The sequence below is a fragment of the Blennius ocellaris genome (genome assembly GCF_963422515.1).
Source record: "Blennius ocellaris genome assembly, chromosome: 21".
Taxonomy (NCBI): domain Eukaryota; kingdom Metazoa; phylum Chordata; class Actinopteri; order Blenniiformes; family Blenniidae; genus Blennius; species Blennius ocellaris.
Window position 1 is genome coordinate 10,627,483 of NC_137670.1, and position 18,158 is coordinate 10,645,640.

The 18,158-nt window shown below is 41.6% G+C and overlaps 1 protein-coding gene across 1 annotated transcript in view; it reads left to right on the top strand.

The window, feature by feature from the left end:
- Window positions 1-18,158, top strand: part of snx29 (sorting nexin 29) — a 139,048-nt gene that overhangs the window by 92,025 nt on the left and 28,865 nt on the right. The gene's annotated exons all lie outside the window — the stretch shown is intronic.

The window sequence follows — 18,158 nt, forward strand, 5'->3', positions numbered from 1 at the left end:
CACCCACAACTTGCATGCATGTTGCCCCTATTTTCTTTAAAATCTCTGAAAACCAAAACAAAGCTTATTTTTTGTGTCATTCCAGCAACATAGCTGAAGTTTCTTGTCATCGATTGGTGCCTTGCCAGACATTTTCAAGACCCAAATATGTCCCAAAATAGTGACTTCAGTTCCCATGACAGCCTGTGTCACTTCCTACTATGTAATCAAGTCTTATCAAAACCAGGGGCAATCGTTCCACTCATAATAGCACAACAACACTGAGCTAAAGTAGTGTTTCCCAAGCTCTGTGCCAGGTACTTATCTAAGTGAGGTGGGTTGGGAACTTCACTGGAGAGCGGCTTAACAAACTGAACTGCTGCTTCTTCTTGTACCTGTCAAGGTATCGAGCAAAGTAGACAACAGCAGCTCATTCCCCCAGTGACTGTTTTACTGTGTCTGTCACTTTAACAAGGTGTTACACCTCGGCTCTGTCCCCACAGCCGTCCCTGGGTTTTACACACAGGCACACACACACACACACACACACACACACACACACACACACACACACACACACACACACACACACACACACACACACACACACACACACACACACACACACACACACACACACACACACACACACACACACACACACACACACACACACACACACACACAGGAAGATGTACTGTCACACATGGATACACACACATACTTTTGATGGCATAGACATAAATATGATGTCACATAGATACAAGAGCACACACACGCGCGCGGCTATTTTCAGACATGAATCCTCCTGGAGGTTAGACAAACATATCGCCTGAAAAACATGTAAGTACGGCTATAGTGGACACACCACAGGGACACAAGGCGAACACCCCCCCCAGACAGACACATTGCTATTATCTGCTCTTTAGCCAGGAGGTACAGCTGCAGCGTTATTCAGGGGAAACCATATGGGACAGGGAAAGACAGGTGACACCTCCTTAGCTCTGACTGATAGTCAGTACTGGCTGGCTACCAGGCTCAGCTCGACTCCACTTATACATAATGGATGTAAATTCACTATTCAGGACTGGAGCTTGGAGCTGTGTGACACAATTTCTGTGTTTGAGAAATAAAATCAATTTTTTCTCATTACGAACAGATTGTTTTGGTTGGTACGCTTTATTCATCCGGATGGACACTGAGTTATGAATGTCTCTCAGCCCCTGATAAAAAATAATTTAGAATTTTCATTTTCCTGGAACGAGTGGTGCTGAAATGCTCGTTGGAAAGCAGTTCGTGTTAAAATGGTGCTCCAGTGCTGCTGGAGCACCTTGTTCCCTGCTGTTTGGTAACTTTTACATTTTGACTTGCAGGATGATGCTTTGTAGACAGAAAAGAAAAACAGTTCATTGCAAATTGATTTTGCAATAAACACTAGAAGTTGCCAGCTGGCTTCCAGTTTGAGCAAAAAACAATGCGGGAAAAATGAAATCAATGAAAATCTATGCCTTTTTCAGCAGTGCAGGAAATCCCGCACTTTCCAAATGAACCCAAATTGATGATACTTAAAAGTACGAGTAGCACATGGACGTGTGCAGATATATACTCCAGCCTTTCAGCAATAATCATCGTCCACCTGCAGGTGTGGATTTGTGGATAGACTCCAGCATCAAAGCACAACGTTTTCCATGTGTTGTGCTGATTTAGTCTAATTCCTCCTTCTCAAAAACCGTCTCTGAGAGACTACTGTCCAGCCCTGGAGCTGGTATAAAGCACAGCCCATCTGGTGTATTGGATACATCCGTTCCCAGAACTATATTCGTCTAATGGATCCCTGTGGAAGCAGCCTTTGTTCTTAGACAGGCTAATGGATGGCCAAGGTTATCCGAGTCATTGTTGTTCAGGTAAGGTTGCTGTGATGATTGAACACTGAGCCAACATTCTTAAAGACCTGAAAGCATCATGGGAAGAGGGCAGGGGTCTCTTTAATAGACCCTCGGGCGATTGCATGGATTTTTTTTATTCATTTTCTTTTTCTTTTTGTCCCATTTGCACACATACACACAAATATCCTTGTACAATGGAACCAGTGATGAGAGCAACGGGCCGTAGCCAAGGCCAGAGAGGGTTTCGGGATGCTCTGAGAGAGAATGGGATTTTCGAAGCTGGAGCCTAACTTAGGTCACAGCAACCTTGTGGTTGAAAATAAGCACACTAACAGCTCAGAGCTGCTGTGAGACGCATCCAGAGAGGAGGAAAGGCTGATTTAACCACCACCTCTCACATTATGTGTCCCTCAAAGCCTGATTTTTTTCGGCTCTGCCTTTCTCCCCTCATCCCTCCCTCCGTCTGTCCTCCTTTTCAACCTCCATATCAGTCTCCCTCCTCTATCTCAGATTGCATTGAATCAGCTCGACTTTGGAACTGCTCGTACTCCATTTTCTTTCTTTGCATGTCTACAGATCCACTTTTATGTCTGAGCTTTCTGAAATGACTTCCATCTAAGGTGTGTAAATGGTTAAAGAAGGATACTGTATGAAGACACCAAAAAAAGCAGGACTGATAGATTCACTCCATTATCACTTTGAGTTCTGGTCTTTGTGGAGTGTTCTACCTTTGGGCCTTCATCCATCCATCACTCCGTTTCATTTTTCTGAACGCATAATGAGAGAATTATACCAAACACTGCAACACAGGGTGTCCTTCTCACACAGTGCCAACAATGGAGGCTATTAGGAAAGGATCGAGGGAATCATTGTCTGCACGGCGTCGGTGAACAAGGAGTCCTCTGGAGAAAACAGGATTATCTTTGTTTTCCACACCTTCGTGAAGAGCGTCAGACAAAGGCTGAGGAGGGCCTATTTTACAGAAAAATTAATCGTTGACTGCCTGCTTGCCATTGTGATCTGTGGTGTGCAACAAGGCCACCAGAGAAGACCGTGACACTGAAGGAACGAGAGCTTTTGGGCTGGAGTGTCAAGGAAAAAGACATCTTTAGCTTTAGTGGTTTCATCAGTAGTACCATGAAGGGAATTCTTCTAAACTCATTCAGTTTAAACGACATCCATTCTTCCATCTGCCGGATAGACTTATCCCAGCTGACGCGAGACAATCAGCACGGTATCCCCAGTACAGGGTCCTCACCATCACAGAGCAAATACAAAGTTATTCAGAGTTTAGAGTCGCCAATATCAAAGGAATCTTTTTATACTGTGGGATCAGGCTGGAGTATGTGAGGAAAGACACTCGGGCTGAACAGGACAACCCCACACAAAAGCCACCAAGGCCCAAACTCGAGTCGAGAGCAATAATGTGCCTTGATGGCCGTGAAAAGTACACATTTTCACTAGAGACCAAGCTTGCCTTCACATAGATTTCACAAAACACTTCAGTCACTTCAGCCACTTCAGTTGTCTGTACTGTTTGTTCTATATTGTTACTCATTGTTGAAGAGAGAAAACTTTGTTTTAAAATATTTCAGCTATCAGATGATTGGTTGCTGCCGGTGCACATCAATCATTCAGTTATTTAAATCTGTCATATAGATTTATAGGGACGAAAGGACTCCTGTTGTTCAGTGGATGAGGCAGAAACGACCGCTTCCTGTTTACATGGCAGCAAAACCAACCCATGCTGTTAACGTTCCCCTGGGAAATAACCCCTTACGCTTGCATTTTAACGGCCCACAGTAAACATGTTACTGCCGACAGCCATACGTTTTACGTCTTTCTCGTGCAATTGTGATGCTCTATAATGTGTCTTTTGATGGCTGATTGTCCCTCGAATGATGAGTTTGGTCACGTCTCCCTGGTGGCGGCGTGGCGAAATGAAGCCGGACGGCTTTTAGTTTTGGAAAAGTCAACGTGGCTCAGTTTTTCTTCATATACCACCAAACATGAGAACCTTGAACCGTGATTCACGCTATTTTTCTACTCAGACTCTCTGAGCGCTCCTGCTGGGAGATTCACCGCTGTGCCGCTGTCTGATGGGAGCTTTCAGGTCGTTGATTATTAGGTGTCATACCTGCGGTGCGGAGCAGTCGGAGGGATTCGCTCTTTGTATTGCCGCTAACGCTGTTGAACTGTGATAAAGTTTTGTTTGCCAACAAAGTGAGAGCTGTATAATTAGGACGACTTGTCAAGTTATCTGTAATCATACCTTCTGATTAGACTTTTGGGGAATAATTGGACAATTTCACAAGTTGCCTTGCTGTGTGAACTCCTGATAAACGCAGCTCCTGAACTAATGCTTTTTTAATTAAAATGCCAAAAAAAGAAGAAGCTGCTTATCACACCGTCGTGTACACCAAAAGTGGGAAACAAATGGCACGTATAGAGCTCACTTAACCTTTCCTCAGTCTCTTGCATAATCAAACTCCCGTTGTACTGATTCGGATCCCATTTTGCTTTTAATTTAATTTTTATTGAAGCAAATTCAGCCAAACTGCTGGAAACATTCCTCTGACATTTAGGTTTTTGGCCACAACTTCAGGTTGTGACTCTCCTGGTGTCTCAAGTAGCTGGATTTAGATCTGCTGACTGTGGAGGTTGTTTGAGGACAGTGATGAGGTGATTTCTGCACAAAGTTGACATCAGAAGACAGAGACTCGACGCTCCTAAATGACATCGTCTGTTACAATACTTGTGTAGGCCTTAAATTATGCTGAGCTGGTTCAGAGAGGCTTAGATTGTTGATACTGGTTGGCACGTATTCATTATATTTGGTGTGTTTGTATAAAGTATGGATCTCACTCTTTCATTACCGATGCAGAAATAAAGACTCCCCCTGACTATTGAGTCTTCTGCTCTAATAGACTGTAGCCCCAATCTGCTCCAAGCATCTTCTTTCTGAAAGGATCTTTGGCATACCTTTCTTATATTAGACCCTTTTCACATGATGTCACTCACCTTCTGGTTCTTCTCGAAGCAGGGTACGCCCCATCCGGTTGGACCCATTTATTGTGGAAGACAAAAAAACCAAACATGATTTCTGAAGGTACCGTTTGCGAAAGTGATCATTCTGGAGCTGCTCCAGACGTTGGAAAGTAACAGCATGATGTCCATGCAAACCTGCAGGTTAACAAGCAGCAACTTTAGCTACAGATAATATAATGTTCTCGGCAGCGACCAGTATAGTGGAGGTTGTGTGTGCATCCTGATGTTCTATCAGTCTACTGTATCTGCTCACTGAAACACTGAAATGACTACGACACCAAACTTGGTCGAGAAATACATCAAAACGTAGTGTAGAAATATGTTTGGATAATGTAAGTTTAGAAAAAGTTTTACCTGTTGCTGTTTCTTCTTCAGATATTTCATAAATCTGAGCCATGTCTTGCCTTTTTTTTTTTTTTTTTTAGATTTGATCAAACAAGCTTTTCTTTCCTGTTCACTCTCTCATTTACTCCCTTTTTTCCCCCCTTTGTTATCTCTTCTCCACTCTTGCTGCCAAAGTTCCTAATCGTTTTGTCCTCTCAACCGGGTTGATGGGGTTGCTGTTGCCCTCCGATGATGAGTTCGGGACAGAAACGAGCGGGACCCCTCCCTCCCCCGCAGCAGTTTGACAACAATAATGAATCACAAACTTAACCTTGAATCACTTTCCAGATGCGACAAAGGTAAACATGGAGAAAATCAGCATTGTTCACAGTATAAAAAGCCCTATTTTTGCTCAGATCTGCTCTTGAAGTCCAAAACAACACAATAATAAATATAGGAAATGAGTATATTTACTTTATATGAAGGTGAGCATGCCAGTGCTTAGAATAATCAATTCATGGGCTATTTTACATATACATTGAATAGATATATGTGCATATATTCCAAATGAGACGTTTTGTTTGATCAGCAAAAAGCAGAGACTGTACTTTCAAAACAAGCCTCCTTAAAAACTATATTATCGACACTAATGAGAATGGATGATGTGTACTGCAACTTCTTTAACTTCTTTGTTTAATTTGTTTCCTCCGTTTGTCCTCTACACTTTTTTTTTTCAATGTGATTTCCATAGAAAGGCTTTCAATTTGCTGTAGGTAGAAAACATGTGCACACGGGTCCACTACATTTTTCAAAAGAACATTTGTATTATCTATTCTGTGTATGCTTGTCCTCATGCATAGTACATTACCTTTAACCGGAGCTGTTTGTGCTCTGAAACAAAGAGAGTGATAGAGGCTTCCAATTAATAGTAGTTACGTAAACCATCTTTGGCTTGTCCCCGTGACTCCCAAAGCCTTTAATATGCACCATATGAAACCACATAAATCACCCACTCGATAAATAATTGAGGCGTCCTTGTTGACACTCTCTCAGATGTGTGCCCCGCTGCCTGCCACGGGGCTGTCATGCCTCAGAGAAAGGGGACGTGGGAAATCTGTGAGCACCTTTAATTTCTGTTAGCCAGCTGTACAGCTGGGTTACCTTAGGAGACTTGTGACTGCCGAGGCAGGAAGCTTTACGTCCAGACGGGCTCAGGGTGAGACGCTTTGATTAACCTGAGACCTTAAGCTGTACAGTGGCGAGCTGCCTCCACTATGCAGATGAGGTCATACACCAATATGTATTAATTATGCTCCATTTTTAAATGTGGGTGATGTCGATTGTGATGCGGTAGCGATGTCTGTGTGTGGGTGTGTGGCCGCGCACATGGGTGATTATGACTATGGTAATGGCTGGTTGGTGACGAAGAAGATAACTGTTATTTTGACGATGGTAATGATGAATGTTTTACAAAGATGATGTTGATAATTACAATCGTTGTCTTGGTCTTACATCCATCAGTCATAGATGAAACACCCTCGGGAAAGCACAGAGGCTGCGTTTTGCTGCCGCACTCTGCTGCTTTGGCACCTCATCAACTTCAACGTAAGCGTAATTTACATTACATTTCCATTTCAGGCTGCAGAGTCGGTGCTCTTATCCAGAACCAGTCACAATGGGGAGGGTGAGGTTCACTTCAACAGGACGTGATGTGGTTGATGGTGTGATTAACTGATGGAGATAATTAAGCTGTGATCGTTTGCTTTTAAGGGGCATCAGCTCAAAATGCATCACATATAAGTGCCATGTTTTTAATGAAGATGTTAAGATATTTTGTACCAACATAGCACTTCTTCTGTGTTGAAAAACATTTACTAATTTCCTTCCCAAAACATGTTGCTTCATTTGCAACACCTCTAATTTTAGTGTCTTATCAGCTTTTAAAGCAAAAACAACAAAAACAACAGCTCTCTCAATAATTGTAATTGCTGTAGTTAAGAATTCGGGTATTTTCTCCTCATTAGTCCTTTCAGACATTTATGTGTGAACGGTTTGGTTTTAAGTCTCTGCATTGATGCACGGGATGAAAAGGTATGGATATGATAATGAACATATTGCGCATGCAGTCGCCTCTTAGTGAAGCAATATGTGCTTCAACCATCGTCCTTTTATTCACCCCTGCCAGTTTGAGGCTTCATTGTCTCCATCTAATCTCTTTATATGTTTTTTTTGTAACAAAATACGACTTCCTTTGAATGTGATACAATCATTTTATAATATAATGAGGATGTTTTATGGGACATAGAGACACAAAAAGTCCTCTGTTGGATAATATGCATCAGCTCTCATAGCAAAAGCCAAGGATATGTCAAGATACCTGGTTGAATAGCAAAATGGGGTTCTGTGAAAAAGGCCCGTGTTCCATTGTTGTAACGGAGGACCTGGGTATTATTTTAGATAATAAAGCTCAGTTTATGTTACAGCTTGCAATTCTGTTGGCAACTTAACTCCCCCCCCCTGTAACTTTATTAATATTAAAATTAGTTGGAAACATATTTCAATTTTCAGATCAATTAATCAAATATTCATGGTTACAATAATACTGTCTTTAATAGTTAATCTCACTGAGCATATTTGCCCACATACCAGATGATACTGATGATCCAAAAACAAATAACATTATCTCCTACTAAAAAAGGCCTAGTAGGAAGGACACAAATGAACACATGAATGCCGGCTAAGACTTTTCCCAATAATGGACCAACCAAGACTTGCGGGTTTGGAGGATGTTCTTCAACTTTTAAGTTTTCGTTTTGCTGCATCATGCCACAAGCCTCTATCCTGTTGTTCTACAAGCTGCAGTCAGTTTCATCAAACGCATTTTTTTTTTCTCTTTTACTTGCACAGCATCTGTCTGGAATTTTAACCTTTTTTTTCACACGGTGAAGCAACTCTCACCTGCTCATTCTCTTGAAAGAGGCCCAGCCACCAGAGCAGAAGTCGTGCTGTGGCACCTTGCCAGTGAGGCCCCCCTCAGTAAAAACTTCAAAGGTAGAAAATTAGGTTTGGCAGGGGGGGGGGTAGAATGGGAACTCGTCTGTGCTTTCTCTCCCTGTGGGAATGAGTATGTGGGAATGGTGGAACCAGGATTTGGATGGTGATGTTGTTGTACCGTGAAGTATGTCAGGAGGGAGTGCGAGAATCTCTGCTTTAGCCTCCAGACATCTGATCACATCCTGGGGCTGGAATACAATTTGCCCGTCTGCCTTTTCCTCCCTTTTAACTGCCACAATGCACTCGATTCATAGTTACCCCCCTACTTTTTTGTTTGTTTGGTTGATTGTCTGCCTCTCCCTCGCAGTCTTCATTTTCATCTTAGCTCCACTTTACTCTCCTCCTTTCTCCCTCTCCGGTTCAGCCCTGCTGTGCTCGACATCCTCCACCTCCCACCCTTGCCCTTCATCATTTCCTCACTTTCGTACCGCGCTCGAAGCTACCTCTCAGGACACTGCCAATGAATCTCTCATTCAGACGAACGAGGGGAGACGGAAAGAGTCTCCCACTGTGACCGAGTCTTCAGTCAAGTGTTAGAAATGGGCGAACAGAGGGGAGGAGTTGGAGCCGTCGGGATATGAAGAGAGCGGAGTAAGGGAAGCAATTGTGATGAAAGATGCAGATAAGAGCTGCGGCTCGTCCTGTTTTTCCTCAAGCTGCGGCATCACACAGCTTTTCCAAGGTGGCTTCCATAGAAGGCGTCGAGCGCTCATGTCTGATTACCACCCGCCGCTTTGAAGCACCTTGGGCTGAGTCCTCAACTTATTAAAAACTCGCCGTGTTGATGGGTCTTCTGTAAGAGGAAGAAAGGAAGTGGCACTACAAACTATATTAACAAAGAAGCTTTATTTCACTTTGGGGCTAAAAAGGATAGAATTTGATATTTTTCCATCATGCTCAACCAGCAGTTAACCTGCAGGGTCCGGTTGTTCAAACCTGGCTTATCTAAACGATAACCAGCCGTTAAATACATTTATCCGACCGTTAACTTTAACAGCACTGTTATCTTGTTGTTCAAAACTCAGTTAAATTTAACCGGGTGTTATCTTGACGTTAAAGTTAACGCACCTATGGACTGCCGCTTTTTTTGGCCATAGAGAAAAAAAATAATAACGCGTGGGAATGAGATAATAATTAGTAACTTCAAGTGAAAAACTCGAGACAATGAGACACTAGCATGTTTCCTTGTATTATATTTTTTCACCAATGTCACCTCCATGCCCATCATATTTGCTGTTATGGTCGCTTTGAGATCAAATGATGTGGACCACAAAAGATATTGGCATTTTCTAACTAAAGCATGTGAAATACATACATGTTAAACTCGACAATTTTTTTGTTTTGAACATATTTAACGATAGGTTAGCTAACGGCAGGTTAAGAATTTAACTGGCGTTTAGGGTTTAACCAACTTTTTTCATATAGTCCCTGCTTGGTGTGTGTGTGTGTGTGTGTGTGTCTCCCTTTTCTGTGGTTACATCTCAAAAATTTTAATTCTGCCGAATTTGCTCCCTCCAAAAGAGGTTTGACTTTTAGAAGAGCCTCAGCAGTTTTTTTCTACAAGTGCCAAATTGTTCAACCATTTTGAAAGGTCCAATAGCAATTGCATTTCAGTGACCAACTATTTGGCCTTTATAAATCTTGGCTCATGCAGTTTTGGAGCTGTCATGATCATAAATTATATATTTTGAAGGTCTGGTTGGAGGAGGAGGAAGGAGGGACTGTTTGAAAAAAATGTTTACTTTATCATCCATAATTTTGTTATTGCTGCGTAAGTGAATTAAGTTTTTTTTTTTTTGGTCTTACGTTAAAATAAGCCTTTATCTGAAGACTGGTGGAGAATCCACTTCCCTCCACTACTCATGCGTAAACACATTTTCATGTGTGTCAGCCACTGTGGTTATCATTCATTCTGTTCAACATAATAATGAATCCTAATAACTCTCCAATATGATTCTGCAATTTATTTGTTTTTGTTTGTCGTTGCTGGAACCTGCTGAAATTCAATTGAATTGAGTTCAAAGGGGCTGCCGTGATCCTGAACTTCTGCCCTCCCCAAGGCGACGAGCCACAAAGTGCTCTAAATAGAAGTGTAGCACCTGCCAACATTGGTGTGTGAAGTCCATCCTCATGTAGAATCACCATCGTCTTTGCTGCCGCCGTCAACCATCACTCAAGGCCTACGGTCTAAACACAGTATCTGTTGTTCGATTGGAAGATGGATGCACTTATTTTTCATTCAGGCTACAGAGATTTTTATTATATATGGACTCTGATACTGTCTTTTTTACTTTTTTGTGCGTCGATGCCATTACAACCCATGAATTTCAGCAAATTATACAGTCAGATTTTTTTTTTTTTTTTGTCTCTGCAGTTTTCAAACCACACGTCAGTATTCTGATTATGTCGCAGATGTTTCTGGCCAGCACTTTTCTATTCAGCTGAAGTCAGTTTCAACAAAACTCTTGTTTCAAAAGCCTCAGATTGCACTCTGGGATTAGTCACAGAATGAATACGTTGCTTATTTGATTTGAACATCAGTGATAACATTTTAATGAGCACAAGCCAGCTTGAGAAAGCAGTTCAGTCCTTTTTTTTTTTTTTATCACATTTTACAGACAAGCAACACAAAAGAGAGTATGGATGTAATGCAAATTCACAACTCCAGAAACATTCTCAAAATATACAGGGAAACGACTTAAATATTGTATGATGTGAATTTGTGTTTCTGAAATCCCAACCTCACTAATTTATCTCTCATTCTCTGAGTTTCCTGCTCTTAGATTCTCTCACAGGAGAAAAAGTCAAGGGCGAGATAATTGGAGGGGTAGATTTGTGAGAAGTCTTTTTTTTTTTTTTCCTTAGGAGTTTTAAGAGCTCACCTCTTGCTCATAAACCTCCAGCCGCCTCCATCGAAAAGATAGTATAGGACATATAAAGGTGAATGTGTTTCTTTTTTTTTTTTTGCTCAATTAGAAATATCCAGGGTGTGATTTGCTGGTGTGGATTGGGTACAGTCTGCTCTCCGTATCACTTCTGGCACTTAATTATATTTATGACTGGGTGGTAAAAATGTATTTCTCCTGCATAGAAATTACACTTAATCCACCATCAAACTGTTTGTTCTTGTCGTGAATTTACCACACGCATGCAGAGAACAATAAGCTGAAGACATGAACAATGTCAAATACACGGACATTCGTATGGACACATGAACAAGTTGGATTGCCTCTCAAATATCAGACCACCAGGTCCCAGGACAGTATAGACCGGGAGTTGTTATTGTTGTTGTCCATCTACTTGCATATGAGTAGGAGGACTATATACTTAGGCCGTGATGCGCAGTAGCAGCGTTTCAGAAAATGTTTTGTTTCCATCCGTTGCCATGGAGACTGAGTGTTTTCCAGTGGCTCCAAGTGCCGTTGACATGAAACGAACACCCCGCAACGTTGTCCCGCAAATGTGGCCTTAATTTCCCTTTAAATATGCCTATGTATAATTTAAAAGTCTATCAAAACAATACTTGGTTGGTCATCCACACGCCTCCCCTCTCTTCACTCCTTTTTTTTTGTCCTTTCGCCTGTTTTCTGGCGTATTTTTCTTACACAGGTTCATCTGGAGTTGCCTCTTTCTCCTCCTCCTCCTCCTTCTGTCTCCCTCATCTGCATCCACTGATCCCTCTTCTCACAGTGTCTAATTTTGTAGGATGCCAGCAGCAGCAGCAGCCTTCTAAAATAAACACCTTAGCTGCATTCGAGGTAATAATCAGTCTTTCTCCGGCGTCTGCATTGTCCCTCTGCCAGCTTTTTGTCTCCATCCTCCGGACTCTTCAGCGAGTCTGTCTCATTGTGTGATTCCTGTCTTTGTTTATCATGCTGGCCCTTTTGTGTTTGGAGAGATTCGAGGAGCCCTCTGCTCTGATTAGCCGTGTTTCCAAATTGAAACTGAATTTTTCAGAGAATTCACAAAACAAAATGGGATTGAATGCTCATTTATATCTCCCGACAGTTGGTGCGAGTAAGTGCACTTGTTGGGTGCCATGTAATCACTGCTGGAGAAGGGATAATAGAACTAAATTCAATAAAGTTAATCCTACACAAAAAGCAGAATAGAAATCTGGGATTTTTACAACTTTTATGTATTCATGAAGTAATACCAGACTCGTGCCTCAATAAACTCAAATAACTCACTAAGTGGATAAATTCCAACATTTCAGTGTTGCTTATTTCTATGAAACCAACTTTAGTTTACAACAAGTAGAAGTAGTAAAAAACCAAAAACTCCATTATTTTTTCTTTGTGGGAGTTTTGAAACTAGTCCATATGTTTGACTTGCATGTTCCTTGTTTGTTTCCTATATTGAGATATGTTGATAGAAAACTGAACAAACACTTTTGGTTGCTTGATAAACACACTTAGTAAGACTTTTTGAAGTCTTCCCTGGATGAGGGCTGAAAACTATACCTGGATTCTATTTTCTGCCTAATTGGGTAAATGTTTTGGCCTGCAATGATCCGTGAAGAGGGAGGAGCTGCTTCCTTTTTGCTTTGGTCTGAGGCGGCTCGCTCTCATCTCTCACGCACTTATTCTTTTCCTACTTAACATACAGCAGAATTGCCCTTCTTTCATAACAGTCTGGTGCCTTATTATTTTTTTTCTCTGGGCTTTAATTCTTTCAAGGTTTATATTGGTTAAAATCACAGCTTTGGACCCTGGAGCTGCCAGTTTTTCTTTCTTTCTTTTTTTTTTTTTTTAAACAATTTATTTCTTCAGCTCAAAACCTTCTCATTCATGTTTTATGAAGCCAGAACCAGTTGAAGTACACTGAACAAAAATATAAACGCAACACTTTTGTTTTTGCTCCCACTATTCATGAGCTGAACTCAAAGATCTAAAAAAAAAGACTTACTTTTTCGCAAATATTGTTCACAAATCTGTCTAAATCTGTGTTAGTGAGCAATTCTTCTTTTGCCGACATAATCCATCCCACCTCACAGGTGTGGCATATCAAGATGCTGATTACACAGGATGAATATTGCACAGGTGTGCCTTAAGGGTGGCCACTATTCTCACGTCCCATGTTGCACAATGGATCCATGGGTCGACGTGTACCTGCCGCTTGCATCTTGTTCTGGCTGGGAAGTGAAGAAGAGGCCTCCCAGAAAGAAAGTCGTTTTCACACACCGCAGTCAGAGCTCCCACAGTCAGACGGCTTGTCAAAACGAGGAACGACAAACCAGAGGTGTAGATGGGGAGGGGGCGGGGGGAGAAAGATTATTATCATCTGCACTTTCTGCATTTCTCATCTGTGGCACACTGCTACTCCCATTCCCACCCGCTCACTCGAATACCCTCAGGCTAAATATCCAGCCAAATGTCAAGCAAAGAAAAAGCTGCAATTATCTGTTCAGAGTCTTTCTGTTTCAAGTCTTTATTCCTGAAAGTTATTTCACGGCTTGCAAAGGACTCGCTTGCTGGCGAGTCGTCACACTGTGTCTCTTACCCCGGATAGAGCTGCGGAGATGTACGGGAGGCCTGCTCCTCTGTTTGTGTGTTCCAGGTGCTGAAACGTCGTCAGACTCATACCCGCAATTACAAACTCTGAATCATGTGTTATTGTGAGTGTGTATTTATGAACTCGGACCATCTCGCAGCTACTGAGGTGTCCGCTAATGGGGCCCCGAATGAATAAATGATAGCACCTGCTGGCCCTTTAACATCTAAGCAGGCTGGGAAAAACACAGAGCACAGCTTTTATTATAGTGTCACTATCAGAGTGTAGCTGATGTTATTTCTGTAATCGTCATCTGGCATTCACTGTTTAAAAAAAAAAAAAAAAAAGATGCTTGAAGGACAAAACTAAATATAGTAGTAAATGGTTCAAACTCATTTTGATCGAAACTGTGCTCACACTGCTCTGCATCCACGCTGTGAACAAACTGCACATGTAGCTTACAGAGTATTGAAGTGATGTCCTATTCTAATTAAAACAAATTAGTCCAGAATCAACAGAAGATTTATTTGTACATCTAAAGCTATTCAGAGGTTTTTCACTCAGTTTTTAATCTTTCCCACAGCATGATTCCTCTCTGTTACACTGTCCATTACAATTACTTGCAATGTAATTCAATAACTTGCAAGTAAGACTTATCTGCAACTTCAGATTAGGCAGAAAATGTTTTTATACACTAAAAACAATGTTGTTACCCTGCCAGACCACTAGTGGGTGCTGCTGTTAGTATTTTTATTGAAATCACACACACGCAGAGGACAATGCACTATAAACAATAACATGGATTGCGACTACGGGTGACGCGACTATAAAACTACCGGGAAAATATGGACTGGAAGTCATGATACTGATACTATGGTGGTTCTGGAGGAGAAAAATTGTATTTTCACCATGAGGGAGTTCCACCTTGGGAGCCAATTTCTGAAAGTTGCATTTTCAGTGGTTCCGAGCACCGTTGTCATGGGAATGGACCCCCTGAAATCAATTTCCGTTTTCACTTGAAAACGTTGCCTGACATTATTATGTTATTGGCTTATTACATTCAATGAGGCCAACTTTACATTATTTCTTGTTACATAACCAGTGGCTCATTTTCCATACTGACTAGTTTAGCTGTGTTGCTCAAGCTTCTTCTTTTTTTTTTTTTTTTCAATAAGGCATCTTTCTTTAATTCTGCATCTCTGACCGAGACTGGGATACGATATAGTTTAGTTCCTCTGTGTTGTGTTACATCCTGGATTCTTCCTTTTTTAGATTGTTAGTTCATTTAGGTTGCTTATACTGGATATATCCTGCTCTCAGTGCTAATTAAATGTGAATTAAGTTCAACTAAATATCATGTGGGAATGATTTTCTCTGAATTTATGAAGCACACCTTTTCTTGAAAACCATCAGACCTGATGACATTTCAGATTCGACATTGAAGTCGATTGAGGTCAGTGTGGTCAGTGCTTTTTTTCGCCCCACCAGATGCACCACCACATGTTTCAGAAGTTGTCCCAGAAGTGACTTGGTGCTCTGCTAAAAATACGCATCCAGCCTCTTTTTGACAGATGCTACACGAGGCTGCTGAGAGCGGACCGGTCCAGACAGGAGCCCAGACACAGTAACGGCACAGATCATCTGATAAACCCTCAAAATAAATCACTATGGACAGATCTGTGGTTCTGAGTCAAGGTCAAGAGAAAACGGAAATATACACAATGAGAATGGTCAATCAGACGACCGACGTGCTCCAGTTCTGAAATGGTCCATGTGGAATTAGGACTGTGGGGGAAGCAGAGGTTAGTTAGAACTACTTCTTGCAGCCTATTTTTGTTTTTCATCAAATGTGAAGATCATGTTCCTCTTCACTGAGTTCCATATGAGTCCTGAACCTCCTTTAAACCCATCTATCTCAGTAGTAAACAACCTCGGTATGCCGAAGCAGTCGTTGGCACACTGGGAAAAGCCAACTCCTACTGAAGGTAGTTTGACTTTTGTTGGTGATTAATGCACCCTCAATGACAACATAATGTAATACTCTGTGTTAGAAAGGTTATGATCTGGATTGTGCTTGTCAAAAACACATTTTCGTAACTGGAGCAAAGCATGCAGGGTTAAAATGATGCAAGATCTCACCCAGCAACAGGTGGTCTTCATCGGGATTCAACAGAGCAACTTATTGCATTTCACAAGTGTCTTTGATGTCATTCATCATAGAGTGAAAGTGTGCCGGCAGAGAAGAAAACTTTGTGGGCCTACATCAGAAAAATGCCAAAAACACTATCGCATGTATGAGGTGTTTCACTTTGCAGCTCAGCAAGTGGGGTCACACGGCAGGTAATTGAGTCAATTTTATGAGAGTAGTTGGTTCATAAACAGGCTCATTTAAATTTGTTGATACTTCAGCGACAAAAGGTGGAGTTTGCTTTTAGTGTCAAGCGACTGAGGTCATATTTTCATCAAGCCCATTATGTTTCCTGAGATGTTTGAGCCATTTAGATAGCGGCAGTAGTACTGTGTCCATCACACCGCAGCTTTGAACAACAGCCAAAATGCATCATCTCTTTTCCACAAGGTCCCTCTGAACCGTCATGAAGGCCCCGTCCCCGTTTGAAGGTGGGTTTCATTGGACTTATCAAAGCATGTTCAAATGTTCGGAGTGGGTTTGTGATGTCGCCAAGATTTTTGTCAGAGATAATGACAGACTATTTGTGATTATAGTCGAGGGGTGGGAGCTGATAGCTGTGTGCAGGGGCTAATGTGTTTCCATAAATAAGTATGCCAATGAGACGGTGTAAAGTGGATTAAGCCTGCTGTGCAAATGCGGCTATATGGGAGCAGCCATTTGACAAAAAAGTACTCTGGGAATAGTCTAGCATCTTATCTCTGCTTTTGCAGCTCGTATATACAAATCCATTGGACTGCTTCATAACATTTCTGAGACTGAAGTGATTCCTCACAGTTGATTTTCAATCAACAAAAAGAACAAGAAGTCTCCTGTTTTGAGCCATCATTAGCTCAGATATTTGAAATGACAATGGATTCAAGTCCATCTCTAAAGTACTACAGGAAGGTACTTGTCATGCTTGTCGGTGCCTGTCGTGAAGTAGGGGGGTCTCGTGTAGACCGTATGGAATATTCAAAAGCCGGAGATCTTGCTTCCCTCATGTTGAACAATCATATATGGAATATGTTATCAGATGTTGAGACCTCGAGTTCACACTAGAGTAATTGCTCAGTGCGGCCTTCACTTTGACTTTGGCATGTGGCTTTTTACAGTGATCGAATCGGCTTACAAATATGGCCGCGTGGGGACTCATGTTTTATCAGTCGCCGTTTTCTGCTTCTGTTGTGATTGAATGTTGCCGTCTTCATAGGCATGCCCATGAGTTATTCATGTCACGACTGAATGGTATGATAGGTGCAGATGCTCGCCCCAGACGGTGACATTGATGGATTTGCCATCCATTTCAATTATGTGTCAAGAATCAGGTGTGTGGCGACAATGCCAGTACATTGGTTCCCAGTCTTGAGTCCAGGTCGCACGGATTTCATTTGGAAGACCCCTGCTTTCTCTTGTTCATTAGAATGAGTCTGCCACCTGTTATTAAAGGGAATTTAGTAACCTCTAAAAAAGGTTGAGAACCTCTGATTTAAAGGTGAAGAAATTATTTGTAATAATTATAAGGTATATTTAAATGCTCTTTAAATACTGCAATTATGTGAAAATCCTGACACAGGGCCTGTTCACGTACAACTGTGCCTAAATGTCTTGTTTACATGAGAACCCTGTGCTTGAAACGATGCAATTTCCCTTTAATACAAGGTATACATACAGAGGTATATTTTCATAATGATCGCTATCATAGTCATGAATCGGTTGCATGCCCGGACACTATATATGTGGTTTTGTAATACAACCACACACACATGTGAGGGGAACAGTACATGAAGTGCCTTTTAGCCATCCTCCTTTGTAGAGTCCATTCAGTATCTGGCGCCTGTAAGAAATCGATTTACACTGGCGCAGACAATGGTGTAGTAAAAGGCACTAAATGTACTTTCTGTTTAAGGGCTGTTAAATTCAATAGAGTGAGCATTACATTTTCTTTATTGTCAATCACCTGTCACATGTGCAGAAAAGCTATTGACCTCTGTTTTTCAGAAAACGTGTTTTCCCTGTTTGCATGGAGACGAGGGCGTTTGGAAGAAATTGCAACAAACGTTTTTGCAATCAAAATTAATAATTTTCTCATGAAACCACTGTTAGGAAGGTATGTTTGTCATCTGCATTCCCCATTGTCCGTATCATCTCTGTGTTGAAGCTAAGAAAACAATTAAGGAAAACCGGGGTTGGATTTGGTTTCGCTT